This window comes from Balaenoptera acutorostrata, chromosome X (assembly GCF_949987535.1).
Source record: "Balaenoptera acutorostrata chromosome X, mBalAcu1.1, whole genome shotgun sequence".
Taxonomy (NCBI): Eukaryota; Metazoa; Chordata; class Mammalia; order Artiodactyla; family Balaenopteridae; genus Balaenoptera; species Balaenoptera acutorostrata.
In genome coordinates this window covers 20,951,995-20,970,977 of record NC_080085.1, presented here as the reverse complement: position 1 = coordinate 20,970,977, position 18,983 = coordinate 20,951,995, and the positions used below count along the sequence as shown (strand labels likewise).

The window sequence follows — 18,983 nt, the reverse complement described above, 5'->3', positions numbered from 1 at the left end:
AAAAAAAGATCTTATATGTTAAATCGGACCTGGTATGTGTCTTAATGTGGCAAGAAAGGGCCAGGAGAGCTGCACTGGTAGTCCCTGACTTCTCCCCGCTTCGTCTGTGCTCATTACTTGTACCCTTGAAATTATCAGTAAAGCTTGATGCTGGGTAAGATGTGTGATTCTTGTAAGTCTGATTTGCCAATTTGATCCCTGTGTTAGCTCAGAAACGATGGGTATATAGCAATAAGTATAGCTGAATTTTTGGGGTGTCCAAGGAGCACACTCAACGTGAAAACATCTTCAGACCACAACCCTTAGGGGTTGAGCCACATCAGGGGACACCCCAGGAGCTCCAAAGACATGAATAGCCCAAATTAGGGTAGAGTCACTCCAGATGGGGTTTCATTTCCCAAAGGGGACAGGATGATTCCACTGAGAGATAGACAGGTCTTTCTAGATGGTCACAAGTTCTTGAACCAGAACCTTAGCCCTAGAAAAGACGCAACATTATTTTTCACTACTACTCAAATCCACACCCTGGTTCACATTCCAAGTTTGCTGGTGGTACTTTAACTAAAGACCCTTTGATAGAAAAAGAAAGAAGAAATCTTTCTTCAGAAGGCTTACCTGGTCAAAAGTCACCTCTTCTACAATGTCCCTGACTGTCGTGCTTGGTTTCAATCACTTTAATTAGCAACTGGTCCCTAGGGAGACCCCCAGATACTCCTTGCATTCTTTCCTTTTGCCATAAGTAAGCCCAAGTACTACCCACAAGCTTAGACCCAGGACTACCTTGTCAATACTTCAAATACTAGGCAAATGCAGGATTTTCCATTACTCATCCACAAGCTTCTCTTACTGAAGCAGGGAAAGGAAGTCCATAGGAAGTCACCTTGTCATAGCCAATAGGTTGACGATGGCTCAGAATAAGGCAAATGTGCAATCCTCCCCACCCTACCCCTGCAAATCCACAAATAAAAGTTGTTCTTCGATCATTAGATAGAGCATAGTCTTCGGTGGAGGCATGCTGTTATTACAAACATAAACACTTCATCTCCTTGTAGGTAATCCATCTCCAGAGAGGATTCTTCTGCTCTGCTTGGAAATTAGGTCACAACTTTTAACTCAAAGCTATAGTATATGAAAGCTAGATCTGCCAGTGTGAGCATCTAAGGATGTATCATAGTGGAGTAGGTGGCCATAGCTGACCAGGAGGAAATGAATAAAATTATCTAAGTGGTTTCTGGTGGTTGTATCTTAGTTACTAAGCCTCATTAAAATATTTATCTGGTCAACACATATTGTAAAGCATGCTGTGTTCTGTCTTACATGTGGGAGTAGATTTTGTCTACTTGGCTAATGGGTACAAAAGCCTGAAGGCACCAGAGTTAGGTGGAGTTTACTGGCTTTTTATAATTCTTCATTAAAAAAAAAATTCCACAGGCACACAGCAGGCTGGCTGTAGGCAAAACTGAGAGAGATGAAGTGTACCTTTGGATCTACCATTATTTTCTTTCTCTCCCTGAAATAGCCATTCCCTTCATATGAAAAGTATCCTTTTTCTAAATGTTACAGTCCTGAGCTCACCCCAAAAAATACCTTGCTGTGTCCCAAAGTTCTCTATCTGGTAACAGAAACTCTGAAATTGTAACCATCCACTCCATTAATTCATTAATTCACTAAACATTATTGGGCACTGTTTTGTGTGAGACATTTTAAGTTGTTGGGGACAAAAAAAATGTGTAAGAAAGATCCTTCCTTTCCTTCTTCCCTGCCCACAAAATCCTATTATTTTGGCCTCATAAAAATTTCTTGGAGGGACTTCCCTGGTGGCCCAGTGGGTAAGACTCCGAGCTCCCGATGCAGGGGGCCCGGGTTTGATCCCTGGTCGGGGAACTAGATCCCGCATGCATGCTGCAACTAAGAGTCCACATGCCGCAACTAAGGCCTGGCGCAGTCTGCCTAAATAAATAAATAAATAAATATTTTAAAAAATCTCTTGGATTCTCTCTTCCCTTTCTACATCCCTGCCACCATCATTTTGACACAGCCCTGGTGCAGTCTGCCTAAATAAATAAATAAATAAATATTTTTAAAAATCTCTTGGATTCTCTCTTCCCTTTCTACATCCCTGCCACCATCATTTTGACTCAGCCCTGGTGAACTAATATTGGATCTACTGCAGTAGTCTTAACTACCCATCCTCTTTGCATCCTTTTCCTTCAAACCCAGTCTCCACATATGAATTAATATTCCTAAAATGTTCTTCTTGCTCCAAGCTGCCCTCAGATCCTCTATGATCTGATCCTTACCTGCCTTCCTAGATGTATCCATTCCCATTCTGTAACAGTTATGCCAATCTGCTTAGGTTCTTGGACTACACTATGCTCCTGTGCCTCTGTGCCTTACCACGTGGAAGATTTTTTGCTAACAGTTTTACTGAGATATAATTCACATACCATACAATTCACCCACAAAAGTGTATAATTCAATGGTTTTTGGTATGTCTACAAAGTTGTGTAACCATTGTCACAATTGATTTTAGAACATTTTCATCAGCCCCAAGAGAAACCCCTTACCCATTGGCTGTCACTCCCCATTTCTCTCCAATCCCCTCTCAGCCCTAGGCAATCATCAATATACATTTTGTCTCTATGGATTTGCCTGTTCTGTACATTTCACATAAATGGAATCATGTATTTAGCCTTTTGTGTCTGGTGTCTTTCATTTGCATAATGATATAGCATGTATTAGTACTTTATTTCTTGTTATTGACAAATAATATTCCATTGTATGGATATACCACATTGTATTTATTCATTCATCAGTTGATGGACATTTGGCTTGTTTCTATTTTTTGGCTATTAGGAATAATGCAGCTATGAATCATTCATGTACACATATTTGTGTGAAAATATGTCTTCAGTTGTCTTGGGTATATACAGGCATACCTTGGAGATATTGCAGGTTGGGTTCCAGACCACCACAATAAATTGAATACCACAATAAAGCGAGTCACATGAATTTTTTGGTTTCCCAGTGCATATAAAAGTTATGTCTACACTATACTGTAGTCTATTAAATGCACAATAGCATTATGTCTAAAAAAATGTACATACCTTAATTTAAAAATACTTTATTGCTAAAAAATGCTAACCGTCATCTGACAACACAGGGTTGCCACAAACTTTAATTTGTAAAAAACATAGTACCTGTGAAGCGCAATAAAGCAAAGCACAATAAGATAAGGTATGCCTGTATCTTGGAGTGGAAGTGCTGGATCATATGGTAACTCCATGTTTAACCTTTTGAGGAACTAGCAGGCTGTTTTCCAAAGTAGCTATATAATCTTACATTCCCAAGAACAGTGTATGAAGGTTCCAATTTCTGCACGATCTCACCAGCTCTTATTACTACCTGTTTTTTTGATGAGAGACATCCTAGTGGGGGTGAAGTGGTATCACATTGTGGTTTTGATTTGCATTTCCCTGATGATTAATGATGCTGAGCATACTTCCATGTGATTATAGAGATCTTCTTTGGAGAACAGGTACCTCTCTGCTTTATGCTCTCTCCCACCTTGGTCCCCATTCCTGGTTTGTTGGGAACTTCTACTTATACTTCAAAATCTGGCTTAACCATCATATTCTCTCTGAGGTCTTCCTTGACTCTCCCAGGTAGAACTATCTCCTTTGAGCCACTTGTGTATGCTCTGCAGCACTTATCACCCTGTGTTTTCTAACATGTAGGAATTCTCCCACACCACAGACTTGGGGCTTGGTCATGTAACTTGCTTTAGCCAATGGAACATGGACATTTATGACTTATACCACATCCTAATACAAGCTCTCATGCTATTTTCGATATGGCTTTGTTCCCCTTTTTGACCTTCTGCCTTCCACCATGAGAAGAGCTCCAGATAGTATCTGCTCTTCAGCTTGGGTTCCAGAATGAGAAGACACATGGAGCTAAGTTGAGCCCAACAGAGCCCAAAGGTCCCCAAATGAATTCTGCCAAATTATAGTTTTTTGCTACTCAAAGTGTGACCCAAAATGAAGCATCCACATTTATAATATTTACAAATATTTATATTTCCAAATATTCAGTGCAATGCTTCTCCTCTGAAAGAGGCTGAGAAATCTTACAAACTGATGCTTAGGAAGAATCCTGAAAAGTGATCTAGTAACACTTTTCATCTTAGATGGGCTTCACTTCAAACATGTGAGAACATTTTTAAAAAGAATTCCAGTAAAGAATAACATAGCAATACAGGAATAAATTTAATATTTAATGCACATGTGTAATGGTGGGATTCTGCTTTATATCTAACTTATTTCTTCATGCTATAGTTTAAATTATTTTCCTAAACCTTGGAGAAACAGAGGAAAACTGATCTCTGCTTCTGCAATATTTTTATCTAGGAGGTTCAACCATAAAACAGTGGTTTAAAAGATACAGGCACCCCTATGTTCATAGCAGCACTATTCACAATAGCCAAGACATGGAAACAACCTAAATGTCCATCGACAGATGAATGGATAAAGAAGATGTGGTACATATATACAATGGAATACTACTCAGACGTAAAACAGAATGAAATATTGCCATTTGCAGCAACATGGATGGGTCTAAAGATTATCATACTAAATGAAGTAAGTCACAAAGAGAAAGACACACACCATATGATATCACTTATATGTGGAATCTAAAATATGACATAAATGAACCTATCTACAAAGCAGAAACAGACTCACAGACATAGAGAACAGACCTGTAGTTGCCAAGGGGGTGGGGGAGGGATGGACTGGGAGTTTGGGGTTAGCAGATGTAAACTATTACATATAGAATGGATGGACAAGAATGTCCTACTGAATAGCACAGGGAACTATATTCAATGTCCATAATGGAAAAGAAAATAAAAAAGAATGTGTGTGTGTGTGTCTATATATATATATAAAACTGAGTCACTTTGCTATACAGCAGAAATTAACACAACATTGTAAATCAACTATACTTCAATAAAAAATAAATAAATAAAACAGTGGTTTGAAAAGAGAGAAATTTTGTCCCTCAGAGGACATTTGGCAATGTCTGGAAACATTTTCGGTTGCCACATGTGGGAGAGTGGTGATGGTGGAGGGTGCTACTGGCATCTTGTGCGGAGAAGCCAGGGATGCTGCTAGACATCCTACAACGCATGGGACAGCCCCCATAGCAAGAATAAAATCTAGCCCCAGATGCCAATAGTTGTAAGGTTGAGAACTCCTGCTATAAACTATCAAGACTGGTGGTAAGGATGGGTGAAATGAGTCTCATTATTTTTTTTTATTACTGAAGTATATTCACACTTAACCTTTGAGACCATCCCATGGCCTCAGTTGGCTGCATTGCCAACATCAATTCCTCATCCCCACCCCCCAACTTTCCCTTCCAACAGCCATCAATTTCTCAGGGGTGGAGCATTTGAGCAAAACTAAGCCCGTAAGTGCACTCCATCTCTCTATACGATGATTCGTTCAGAGGTAGGCATGTGGCATGCTCTAGGCCAATCGGAGTGAATATTAGAACTGCTGCTGGGAAGGCAGCAAGTTCTCTTTCTCCTGCTAGAAGTGAAGGAAGAAAAAGGAACCTTAGGTATTGCCTGCAGCCATCCTGAGACTGCAACAGGATGTATCTTTAGGTTGAATGACTCTGCAAAAAGCAGAGTGGAGAGACAAAATCCTTGCTGATGTATTTAGGCTACTGGATCAAGGCTCTCCAAAAGCCAACCTAGTCTGTAAACTTTTTGCCTGCATGGGTTATAAATCCCTTCATTATTTAAGCCATTTTGAGTTACATTTTCTGTCACTTGCTATCAAAAGCAACCTACTGATATAACCATCCTTAACACTTTTCTCCAAGATTGAATGTTGACAGTGATTCCAAAAGGAGGGAATGAATTAATCTAGGATGGTCAGGAGTATGTATGGTTTGAACAAACTTTTCAGGTGATTCTGACGTTCCTTTGCTTCCCTCCTCTCATCCCCAGTGCCATAGACTGAGCGTTTATGCCCCACCAAAATTCATGTTGCAACTGAATCCCCACTGAGATGGTATTTGGAGGTGGGGCCTTTGGGATATGATTAGTGCATTTATAAAAGAGACTCCCAAAGCTCCTTGGCGCCTTCTGCCACGTGAGGATATAGTGAAAAGATGGCCATCTACGAATCAAGAAGCAGGCCCTCACCAGACACCAAATCTGCCAGCACCTTGATCTTGGACTTCCCAGCCTCCAGAACTGTGAGAAATAAATTTATGTTGTTTATAAGCCACCTGTCAACTAAAAAAATATGCACAACCTAAAAGTTGAGAGTTATGTTTTATTCGGGGGACATACTGAGGACTTCAAACCCGGAGGCAGCATCTCAGGTAACCCTGAAAAAACTGCTCTGAGGAGGCGAGTGGGGAGCTAGGATATAGAATAGTTTTGCAACAAAGGGCAGGTAGTAGGAACAAAAGATTACTGTTAATTAAAGAAAGCTAGAAATCTCAAGTTAAGGAATTTAGCACTTTTCTTTTGTATGGGAAGATGCAAGAGTCTGGGCTCACTGAAACCATTCCTTTGATATGCACCTCAGCTATCTGGGGCCAGTATCCTGTGTTTTCACATCCAGGTATTCTTTGTTTCCTTCCGGAGTTCCCTCAGGGCTCACCAGCTCACCTCCGAGGTGACTGTGACATGCTTTGTTTACTGATAGGCAGGCAGTATTTTATTTCTCACACCCAATCTATGGTATTCTGTTACAGCAGCCTGAACAGACTAAGACAGAAATTGGTACCAAGAAATGGGGGTGCTGCTATAAAAGAATACATAAAAATGTGGAAGCGGCATTGGAACAGGGTAATAACTAGAGGAGTTTTGAGGTGCACGCTAGAAAAAGCCTACATTTCCGTGAATGGGCTAAGACACCCGATAAGAAACATTATTTTAAAGCCTTCTCTATTGGTTAATTCTTGGCTGAAATTAAGACAGACTTTTCCTTGATTTTAACTGTTAATGCAGTGTATTAATAACATGTCCTGTTACGCACTTTATGTGCATTATCTCCATCCATTCGTTCATTTTTCATGTATGGGTCCTTAAATTTATAGATAGTGGTAAAATAGTGGTCTCTGTATCCCCTAAAAAGTAATCTATGAAGATGAAATTGCTTATAGGCACAGAATGGAATTTGGGTTTATAGTTTGGACAAATAGCCATAATTGATACATGTATGTAGAACAACTGAAAATCATCCCCTGGGTTTTCTTCTTTGAAATACCTGCCGCAAGGTGAAGGTGAAAATCAGATATCACTCTAGGTCAGTAGTTCTCAATACTTGCTGCTGCACGTGGGAATCAACTGGGGAGCTTTATTTTTTTTAGTTGAGGTATAGTTGATGTACAATATTATGTAAGTTTCAGGTGTACAACATAGTGATTCACAATTTTTAAAGGTTATATTCCATTTATAGTTATTATAAAATATTGGCTATATTCCTTGTGCTGTATAATATATCCTTGTAGCTTATTTATTTTATACATAGTAGCTTGTGTCTCTCAATCCCCTCCCCCTATCTTGTCCTTCCCGCCTTCCCTCTCCCCACTGGTAACCAACAGTTTGTCCTCTACATCTGTGAGTCTGTTTCTGTTTTGCTATATTCATTAATTTGTTTTGTTTTATTTTTTAAGTTCCACATGTAACTGCGGAGCTTTAAAAGCTCCTAATACCCAAGCCACCTCCAGAGATTCTGATTTAATCAATCCAGTGTTTGGCTTTCTGGTCATAGAATTTTTAAAGCTCCCCAAATGATTCTAATGTGCAGCCAGAGTTGAGATCCCCCTGGGCTTCATACAGCATAGAATCTGATAAATGCCGTTCAACATCCTCTTTATCTGCCAGGCTGACCATTTTGTTCTTAGTCAGTGATTTTTGTGTATGGTTTTCGGAACTTTTAGAGATTGTCTGAATCATAAATTTTCATTAGTTACGGATGAGACTAAATTTCATGGTTTCCCAAAATAAAATTACTTAATACTTTATGCTTGCTTAATGTTTCTGATTAGGAAAGACCCAACATGGGAATAGAAGTTTCATATTAAAGCAAATCAATAGACCATGAGACAGAAAAATGGTCAATGAACACCTCTCTGGGTATCTTAGAGGGGTAAGTTCCTGGGCTATTAAAGACAGGGACTGTCACACATACATACATACATACATACACACACACACACACACACACACACCACTAATAACCTATTTCCTTTGGTCTAATTTATTCCCAAATATCAGAAATAGGGACTATTCCATTGGCTTCAAAACCTGTGACACTTCCTCCTCTCTCTCAGGCCCAAATGCTAGTATATTACAGATGCCACAAAACCCAAACTGATCAGGGAATTTACATTCATCACCTTGATGCAGCATAAACTTAGGGATTTTCTTCTTGCAGCTGAGGATCACACGATGTAGAAAAATAATTCTAACTGGTCACAGGACAAGAACAATGAAGACCTCAACAGAACATTAGACCCACATTGCAGGACCTCAAGGGTTATCCAGGAAGAGAAGGAACCAGAATTCTCTGGTTAAGTCTATTTCCTATTGTTCTGACAAATCCAGTTCCCATCAGAATGCTCACATGCCCCCACCTTTGACTGAACATGTGGAAACACTGTAGCATCAAGTGCTGCAGAAAACTGTTGGCTCCACCTGGAACTGCTGTGTTCTACTGAGACCAGGAACTGGTCTCCCTGTCGCTGGTTGCCTCATACTAGAAGCTGTTCCTTCCTTGCGCAGTAAGTCAGATTGCCTCAGCACCTACATCAGAAAGGCTCTAGATTCCATTCATCCAGAATGCAATAGATAGCAATGTCAGGACAGGGTGGAGAAAAGCAAATTGGAAAATCCCTCACTTCAGCAAAATATAGGAATTGGCTGATGAGGGGAAAAAGCCAACACTTAAAGAATTTCCAAATGCCCATCATGGTAACAAATAGCTATTTGTTATATTTCTCTTCTTTTTTCCCCCAATTTGCTGCCTTTGCAGGATCCCCCCTAAATGCTATTTTGAATTCTCTGTAGCAGTTGATAATTGAAAGTTATACACAGTATTGTGGATTGATTGAGCACCATCATAGCACTATCCAAATAGGATTCTGCTGGTTTCTGAGGTATAAGAAACACCGTTTTTATATTTCTTTTCTGAATTAACTTACTTGGAAATAATTTCAAATACACAAGCTGTAAAAATAAACATTGTACAAAGAACCCTGTATATCCTTTACCCAGATTCACCTATTCTCCACCCCTCTCTCTTTGCAAATTTCATACGTCATGGCCCTTGATCCCTAAATATTTCTGTGTATACTTCCTAAGAGTAGAGATAGTCTCTTACATAACCACAGTACAGTTACAGACTAATTGGATGCCAGACATTGGGTTCATTGTTAGCTGCTGGGTTTTTTAAAAGTAATTTTTGTAATATTCTGTAATTCTTGGTAAATAATTTTGAGCTTTCCTCTGGGATGCAGTTAAGTTACTTGGAAATAATTTGATTCTTTCAAATCTTGCTTTTCAGCTTTGTTAGGCTGAATCAGACCAGAGCAGCCTTTAGTCTAGGCCTAGCTTGATCCCACTATTGAGATAACACCTTTCTAAGTACTCTACCTAATGCCCACATAGTACGAGGGTTCTCCAGTCTAGCTAAAGGGAAGATGAACTACTCCCAAACCTGTGTGATGGCCAAGAAGTTTTCCACTTGATACTTTTGGAAGATTATTTCCCTGGCCTCAGCTAGTTTCCTTAAAAACTCATGTACAAAAAAAACAAAAAAACAACTCAGGTACAGATCAGCACTAAGATGACGATTCAAGGGAGCCCCTCTGCAGACCTCCAGAGTTCAATCTCCAGGCAGCGCTCTCCTCTCTGGTCCCCTGCCCTGCAAATCCTAGCCACCGTGGCCTCTCCAAATTCTCAACTATGTCTCCTCAACTCAGGAAACCTGGGGGTTCTGTTTGCGTTTCCCGTCCCTGCACTGAGGCTTGCAAACTGGCTCCAGGCAGTAAACAGGGGCAATTATAGGGTTCACCTTGTTTGTTTCTCTTCTCTTAGGGATCTCTGTCCTGTGCTGCCTATTGTCCAATGTCTGCAAACCATCGTTTTGTACATTTTATCTGGTTCTTTAGTTGTTTAAGGTAGGAGGGTAAATCTGGTCCCTGTTACTTCATCATGGTCAGAACAATGTTTCTGTCTAATCTACTGTCCATATTTCAATTTTGTCAGTTGACCTAATAATGTCCTTTATGGTATTTTCACTTCCCCTGCAGTATACTGTTCAGTTTAGGCTCAGGTGTTGCCATTTAGCTGTCATATCTTTTCAGATTCCTTTAATCTCAAACATTTCTGCAGCTTTTCTTTGTCTTTTATGACACTGACATTGAAAGAATACTGACCCACCTCCTTTTCCTTGTTTTGTGTCCAGCTGATATTTCCTCAGGATTAGATTCAGATTATACATTCTCAGTCAAAATACTACATAGGTCACATGTATCCTTTTCAGGGTATCACCTCTGGAGCTACATGATGTCCATCTCTCCTTCACTGGTGATGTTAATTTTGGTCACCTGGTCTAGGTGTTGTCCAATTTTTCCATTGTATAATTACTATTTTTTTCCTTCCCTTGCTACTAATGAGCAATCTCTGGGGAGACACTTAACAACCATGGAAATATCCTGCCCATCAAAATTTCCCCTACATTTAGTATCCATTGATGATTTTTGCCTGACCGAGGCTTTATTATGATGGTTGCAAAATGATAATCTTCCAACTCTAGGGCTGCCTCCACGTTGACCCTTGGCATTGTACTTGTAAGCAAAAGCCCACCACCCCTCTCCCCCATTTATCCATTTATATACCTGTTTTTCCATTGGTTTATAATTCAATACTGTAATTAATTATTTTGGTGCTCAAATTGTCCAAGATTTAGCCAGCAGAAGCCCCTTCAGGCTGGCCCCTCTGTACTTGTGGCATGTCCCTAACATTTTTCTCATCACTTCCTTACTTCCTGACATATCATGATATTCCATATGCTCCTCTTGAATCGATCTTGCTCCTTCCCTGGAATCAGCCAGAGACACATAGTTTTAAACTGTGAAATGAAACTCTGACATACACAACTGGCTTTCTTCAAGATCTTAATCCAGGAGAAAAGAAAAAATTCTCTCAGACAACCAAGTCATTTAAACTTGTGTCCCATACTACCAATCAAGCAGCACAATAATTGACAAAGGCACTATATATAACGCTACCTATAAACCCACTAAAACGGAAAATATTTGGAATATAAACTGAGTTATACTCTCTTCTATCCATAAAAGTTACTCACAAGTTAGTTCACATATGATTAATTTACATATTCTGGATCACAGAAGTTTCATTACATTAATATATTTTGCATAGCACTTTATAAGCATCAGCTGTGTTAGACTGCATTAATAACCCAATTTCTTCATCTTTCCCAGTAACCATACCATTTACTGTGTGACTTTACACATCTTTCCATCAAAAGGCCAGGTATACAAGCCCACTCCTTAAGTTTCAGTTCAGCCATGTGGCTTGCTTTGACCAATGGTAGATATGACACAGGAGAGGCTTGTAAAAGTGCTTCCACAATGGGGCTTGTTCTCTTGCAATCTTGCACTCCTGCCATTTCCATGAGAAGGATATATCTGGGTTAATCACCCTTGTGCAGCCCCGGGGGGATCGGTCAACGTTCCAGGCATGTGAATCCAGCCAACATCGGCAGAGTTGCCCAGGAAGCCCAGCCTAGATTAACTAAAACCTGTAGATCTATGAAAAATAAATATTTATTGTCATATACCACAGAGGTTTGTGGTTGTTACAAGGCAAATGCTAACTAATATGTTAGCTAATATAATACTCAAATATCCCTCACTAGATAAGTAGAACGGATATCATTATCCTCTCTTTACAGATGTGGAAATGAGCCTCATAGAAGTCAAATGATGTGATCATAGTTCTAGAGCAAGTAGGTGGGAGAACAATATTTCAGAACCTAGGTTTTCAGAGTTGGATTCCAGGGCTCTTTCCACCCCACCTCTTAGTAAAGCTGCCTGGAAGAGTGGAGTTTAAGGGCATTCCTGTGGAGTCACATGGTCATCAGGGGTCCTACGACAAATGGTTGCTGAGCTGCACTCTTCGCTTGGCCACCTAAGACTACGGCTGCTTCACCCTTCCTGACTGGAAACCACCAAACTTGGAGCAGAGAACAGAGTGGCATGTGTCATTATAATTGGTCACAGTAGTAGCCAGTTTATTCTCTGTTCCGGAAGCTATAACCATTTGAGTTCAGCTCACAACTCATTACAAACTGAAACGAATATCCATGTTCTTCTGCGTAAAGAACTACCCACTTCAACAACAACAACCAAACAAAATAAGAATTACGGAATTGTAACTAAAGCCTAGAGTTTGATAAAGCAGGGCTGTTACCTTTTCTTAATGTCTTCACACAGGGGAAATCATTAAAATGATATTTAAGTTCTTTTTTGTACCACCGTGAAAGAGCTAACATTTTCTTTAGCTTAGAAAATATCAACAGGCAGTGCGCTGGGCAGTCCCGCGGCTCCGTCTCCTGCTACAACGGTGCGTGGACGGAACAGACCCAGGGGCGCCCCTCGCTCCCGCCTCCGACCCCTCCAACCTGTGTTCCACTCGCAACCTTCGGAACCAGCCGCTCAGCTGTCCTCGGCCACCGGGACCGCCAGCACCATATTTTGAGCTTAACGCCGTATTACCGATCCACCACGAGCTCCCAGATTCGTCAGAACGATTCCGCCGAGGTGGAGGCCGCCGTCAACCGCCTGGTCAACATGCACCTGCGGGCCTCGCGCACCTACCTCTCTCTGGGCTCCTAGTTCCACCGCCACGACGCGGCTCTGGAGGGCCTGGGCCGCTTTCTCCGCGAAGTGCCCGAGGGGAAGCGTGAGGGCGCCCAGCGCCTCTTGAAAATGCAGAAACAGCGCGGCAGCCGCGCCCTCTTCCAGGACGTGCAGAAGCGTCTCAGGATGAGCGGGGTGAAACCCAGGACGCTGTGGAAGCCGCCATTATCATGGAGAAGAACCTGAACCAGGCCCCTGCGGACCTGCACGCCCTGGGCTCTGCCCGCGCAGACCCCCGCCTCTGTGACTTCCCGGAGAGCCGCCTCCTAGATGAGCAGGTGAAACTCATCCAGAAGATGCGCGATCACCTGACCAACCTCCGCAGGCCGGCTGGTCCCCAGGCGGGGCTGGGCGAGTCCCTCGTCGAAAGGCTCACCCTCCAGAACGACTAGGAGCCTCCGGAGCCCAGCGGCCTTTGAGGAGCCCCTCTGGCGTCAGGGCTTCTGCCTGAAGCCCCTCTCTGCAGCCACTAGGCAGCTTTTTTTTTTTAAATTTTATTTATTTATTTATGGCTGTGTTGGATCCCCGTTTCTGTGCAAGGGCTTTCTCCTGTTGCGGCAAGCGGGGGCCACTCTTCATCGCGGTACACGGGCCTCTCACTATTGCAGCCTCTCCTGTTGCGGAGCACAGGCTCCAGACGGGCAGGCTCAGTAATTGTGGCTCATGGGCCCATTTGCTCCGCGGCATGTGGGATCTTCCCGGACCAGGGCCCGAACCCGCGTCCCCTGCACTGGCAGGCAGATTCCCAACCACTGCGCCACCAGGGAAGCCCCACTAGGCAGCTTTTTAACCACCCTGGAGCCCTCTCCCAAGCCTTGGACCAAATGGAAACAATAAAGCTTTTTGCAGGAAAAAAAAAAAGAAAGGAAGGAAGAAAGAAAGAAAATACCGTCACATTAGTTCAGAATCGACATAGGTGTCCATCAACAGATGAATGGATAAAGAACATGTGGTGTATATACACAATGGAATATTACTCAGCCATAAAAAAAAAGAATGAAATAGGGACTTCCCTGTTGCTGCAGTGAATAAGAATCTGCCTGCCAATGCAGGGGACACGGATTCGATCCCTGGCCCAGGAAGATCCCACATGCCGCGGAGCAACTAAGCCTGTGCACCACAATTACTGAGCCTGTGCTCTATAGCCCGCGAGCCACAACTACTGAAGCCCGCGCGCCTAGAGCCCCTGCTCCGCAACAAGAGAAGCCACCACAAGGAGAAGCCTGAGCACCGCAAAGAAGAATAGCCCCCGCTCGCCACAACTAGAGAAAGCCCGCACGCAGCAACAAAGACCCAACACAGCCAAAAAGAAATAAAATTTAAAAAAAAAAATAATGAAATAATGCCACTTGCAGCAACATAGATGGACGTAGAGATCATCAAACTAAGTGAAGTAAGCCAGACAGAGAAAGACAAATATCACATGATATCACTTATATGTGGAATCTTAAACAAAAATGATACAGAACCGACAAATTGGCCACATTATATTAACCACTGGGATACTTATTAAATTACAGACAGCTGGACCCTACCACAGATCTACTTAATAATAATATCCAGGGGAGGAACATGGGAGTTTTTATTTTTGACAAGCAATCAGGTGATTCTTATGCTCAACCAAGTTTGCGTTTAGATGATGCAGAGGCAAAGAAGGGTTATACATTGTGATTTTTTTTAATGGTTAGTTCCAGTTCTGATGCCTTAAGAAAATCATTCATCTCCCCTGGACCTCAGTGTTCTCATCTGTGAAACTGTGCCATTGGACCAAATGCTGTCTGGAAGAGGCAAATAGAGCTTGTAGACTAGAGTGAAGTTTTAAAGTATTGGTTCTCAATCCTGGTTACACATTAGAATCCTCTGGTAAGCTTTTGAAAGTGAAGGATGCCCAGGTACCACCCAGACCAATGAAACAGAATCTCTGGGGGTGGTTCCATGTGTTGCTAGTTTTAAAATCTCCCTAGGTGACTTTAATGAATAGCCACAGGTACAAACCTCTGCTCTAAAGGCTGACCGTCGTCAGCCAGGATGATTTTGATTAGTCTCCGGGCACCTATTTCCTTGCCTATAAACTGGGAAGCATATCACCTATTTTATGTGGCACATAGGCCCTATTTATGGAGTGTCTACTATGATGATTCTAAGGTCTTTGTCTACATTAAATAATCTGCTATAATTCAGGAAGAAAACTCTCAGCTTAATGAAAGAAGTTCAAAACAAACTCACTGCCAATGCTGACATCACTGTCCAGAATAAGAAGGACCAGTGAACATTTTTGTGATGAGGGGACACTTGTGCAGGGATTGGGGAAACTCACTGAAGAGATCACTTGGAGAAAGTGGTTCTTTCTAAAATGAATTCCAGGATGGTTTTCATCGGCCCTTATTGTTAGGTCTGCGGCTTTCCAAAGGAAACTCACCTGGTGATTGGTAGGTTGGGCAGACAGAAGCAGCAGCAATGGGGACCTGTGCTCTTCTTGAATTACCCTTTTCGAATGGGCTGGGCTATCATTTGATCTCCACATTCTTTACTCATCAACAGGCCCCTGAGGGATCCACAGAAGCAGAGAAACTATGAAAGGAAACAGCTGGGAAGTGGCATCTGGCCTACAGGGTTTAGGAAGGAAAAGGCCGTTCTTGAACAGTTGGTTTTAGTGTTTTAACTCCCTTGGTGGTTTTATTGTGCACAGTTTCCCAGGGGTAATGTTTTAGGCCATAGCCCATGAGTCCCACAGGCTGGCTCAGCTTGTCCCACCCGCCCACGTGGCACACACACAGTGGTCTCTTCCTGGGTGGTGACTTTTCCTCCACTTCATGAGAAAGTTGTAGGGTAGCTGAAATATGTCTTCCTGGCCCCACCAGTCTCTGGTCTTTTTCTCACCTCCCTCAGCCACCCTATGCTTTCTCTCCTCCTTCAAAAAAACCCAAAAACACCATACAGGTTCTCAGGAATGATCTGAAGTTCATCTACTATTTTAGAAAGTTCAAAGACCTTCTGAAACCCATCCATGGGTCTCCTAGTTAAAAACTAGATTTTTTTTTTTGGCTGAGTTGGGTCTTCGTTGCTGCGTGTGGGCTTTCTCTAGTTGCGGTGAGCAGGGTCTACTCTTCATTGCGGTGGCTTCTCTTGTTGTGGAGCACGGGCTCTAGGCGCGCAGGCTTCAGTAGTTGTGGCTCGCGGGCTCAGTAGTTGTGGCGTACGGACTTAGTTGCTCCGTGGCATGTGGGATCTTCCTGGACCAGGGATCGAACCCGTGTCCCCTGCATTGGCAGGCAGATTCTCAACCACTGCGCCACCAGGGAAGTCCTGATTTTTTTTGTTTTACAGATAGTTGATAGCTCTCAGTTATCCACATTCATCATAGCATTTTATTTTATTTACTTATTTATTTATTACCTTTTTTTTGGCTGCACTGGGTCTTAGTTGTGGCAGGCAGGCTCCTTAGTTGTGGCATGCGAACTCTTAGTTGCAGCATGCATATGGGATCTAGTTCCCTGACCAGGGATCAAACCCGGGCCCCCTGCATTGGGAGCGTGGAGTCTTAACCACTGCACCACCAGGGAAATCCCCAGGTAGAGATTTTTGGATAGGAAGGTTGACGTTATGAGTAGTTCATGGGAGAGGTCCAGCCTGGAGATATAAATTGAGGAACCATCTATGTATTGATGGTACCTAAAGCCATGAGACTAGATGAAGTCATTGAAGGATTGACTGTAAATAGAGAAAAGTGGGAGAAGGAGTGAGTCCAGGGACAGTCTGACATTAAGAAAGCAAAATAAAGTGCAGAGAACATACATTGAAAGAGCAAGTATTGAATGAAGATTAAAGAAAAATTATTGAAATGAGCAAAAATTCTCAATTGTTGAATAAACTTGGAAAATCTGGAAATCGTTAGTGACTATTATCAGGCAGATGAATTAAAAAAAGAAAATCTCTGCTAGTATATTTCTGAAAAGCTACTTTCTAAAGATTTAATGATATTTTTGTTTGCATCTCTCCTACAGGCCAGACTCTATTTATTAATCAGGTCCAATGGAAATTTTAGAGCATTAGCAAGATAATTCAGGGCCAACCTTAGCAGTAATTGCAGCAAAAAACAAACAAAAAATGTAAAAGTCACACCTAATCATTGGAACTGTCCTAGAAATTAAGGTGCAAAGTGTTTTGTGGTTTGTAGATTGCTGCTTCCATTCTCTAAACCCAGCTATTTTGTGATGCCATGGTGTCGTGATTCTTAGCTGGGGATAAATTTGCGCCCCCACGGAACACTTAGCCATGTCCATAGACGTGTTTGGTTGTCTTAACTGGGATAGGGCTGCTATCGGCGTCTAGTGGGTAGAGGCCAGGGATGCTAATGAACACCCTACATTGCGCAGGACAGCGCCCACAGCAATGTCAACAAGCAGAGGCTGAGAAACCCTGACTCAGGCTACGGCTATTTATCTCAGGGAGTTTATAACAGAGCAATAACACCAGAAAAACATCCGACTTCATTTATTTTTCAGTAAAATGATAAAAAAGGTGCACAAGTGGAAGAAGGTGGAGGGGAGACACAGTTCAAGAAAAGGGGAAAAGAGGAAAATAAATATGCAGTGCAACACTTACGGGCTCTGAGAAGTTCTTAGATTCAATAAACAACTAGTAGATGTGGCAGCACAGAATGACGTAACAGGCTGTGGGAGTGATCTTCGCTCACATAATCTCACAGAGCTACAACGTTCCCTGGGATTTGCTTTACTGAATCTGGGGCCTGATCACAGGAGTAACACATTAAGTCTCAATGCCAGTGATGGAGGGTTAACCCGAGATGAGACCAACAAGCAATGACTCTTTACCTTCCCCAGTCTGTGATCCCTGCAGTTCCAAGGCTGTGGCTGGTCCCTCTAATTACCCGCAGAAAGAGAGGTGGCAAAAACCTAGATCTAGACCTCAGCGGGTAGAGAATGAACCAATTGACTACTGTAAATTAGGTTAATCATCTTGCAATTAATTCAGTTCTCTGCCTCCTCTAGCGTGTCTTTTCTGGCCATGGGTTTTCTCAGCATGTGCATCTCTGTCGAGCTGCTGTAGGGGACGGCAGCAGTTGGACTCCTTAGAATCAGCCAGCGTGCTCGGTGGTGTGCTCGGAAGGCCCCAAAGATGGTGGGCACTGAGAACATTTTCCAAAGGCCTCATCCTGTGGAAAGCCAGGCGATTAGGGAGCTCAAGTGCAGGGGGTGCTGAGCCATGGTAAGCGCTGTCGGGCCAACTAAAGCTCGCTGGAATACACGCACGGCCAGGGACAGAGCCTCAGCCAGTGCACGTGTGGCCAGACTGCCTTGGGGGTCCTCCCGGGGAAGAGTAAGGCGTGGGCCACACTCTCCACTGCTGGCATTGTGGGCTGTAGTAGCTGACGAAAACCTCACATGGAATCGCCCAGTTCACTCGGATGGAGTACAGTTTCACTTCTCCACACGCCCAGATATATTACGGAGCACACTCTCTCCATCACCAAGAGTGAGTGGCCGCATTCTCCCATGGCTCTTCAGCCACAGGTGTAGCCGATGCTGCCGGGGCCCTGCCCATCTCTCCGGGGTACTTGCCATCCTGTACACGAGGACTGAGTGTTACTGCAAGCACTCCTGACGCTCTCTCTGAGGGCATCCAGGCCACAGGAGCGTGAGTGGCTCTCACATGTGGCAACCCAGAGTGACGGGAAATAATGCCCTCAGGACTGTCGTCAGTCAGGTGAGAGAGAGGAGTGGATGGAGAAACAGCCCAGCTTCCTTGCCTCTAGGGTGGAACCACCTGAGCTTGTCCTGTACTGTCTCCCAAGGGCCCAGCAGGGACCAGTTGTCCACAGCAGGCTTCTGCTCATGACTGGGCCTTTGATCACCTTCTTGTCCATCCCTGACCGAGCTGCCCTTGCCCTGACCAGTGTTTCTCGGGATGAGCTCCCAAATAAGCTCCTTGCACTCGGATCCTCTTGTCAGGGTTTGCTTCTGGGGAACCCAACCAAAGACACAGTCAAG

At 43.0% G+C, this 18,983-nt stretch overlaps 1 pseudogene; it reads left to right on the top strand.

Moving 5' to 3' along the window:
* LOC114238397 (ferritin light chain-like) overlaps positions 1-13,364 on the top strand; it is a 35,150-nt pseudogene extending 21,786 nt beyond the window's left edge.
* Positions 13,365-18,983: the final 5,619 nt, after the last annotated feature.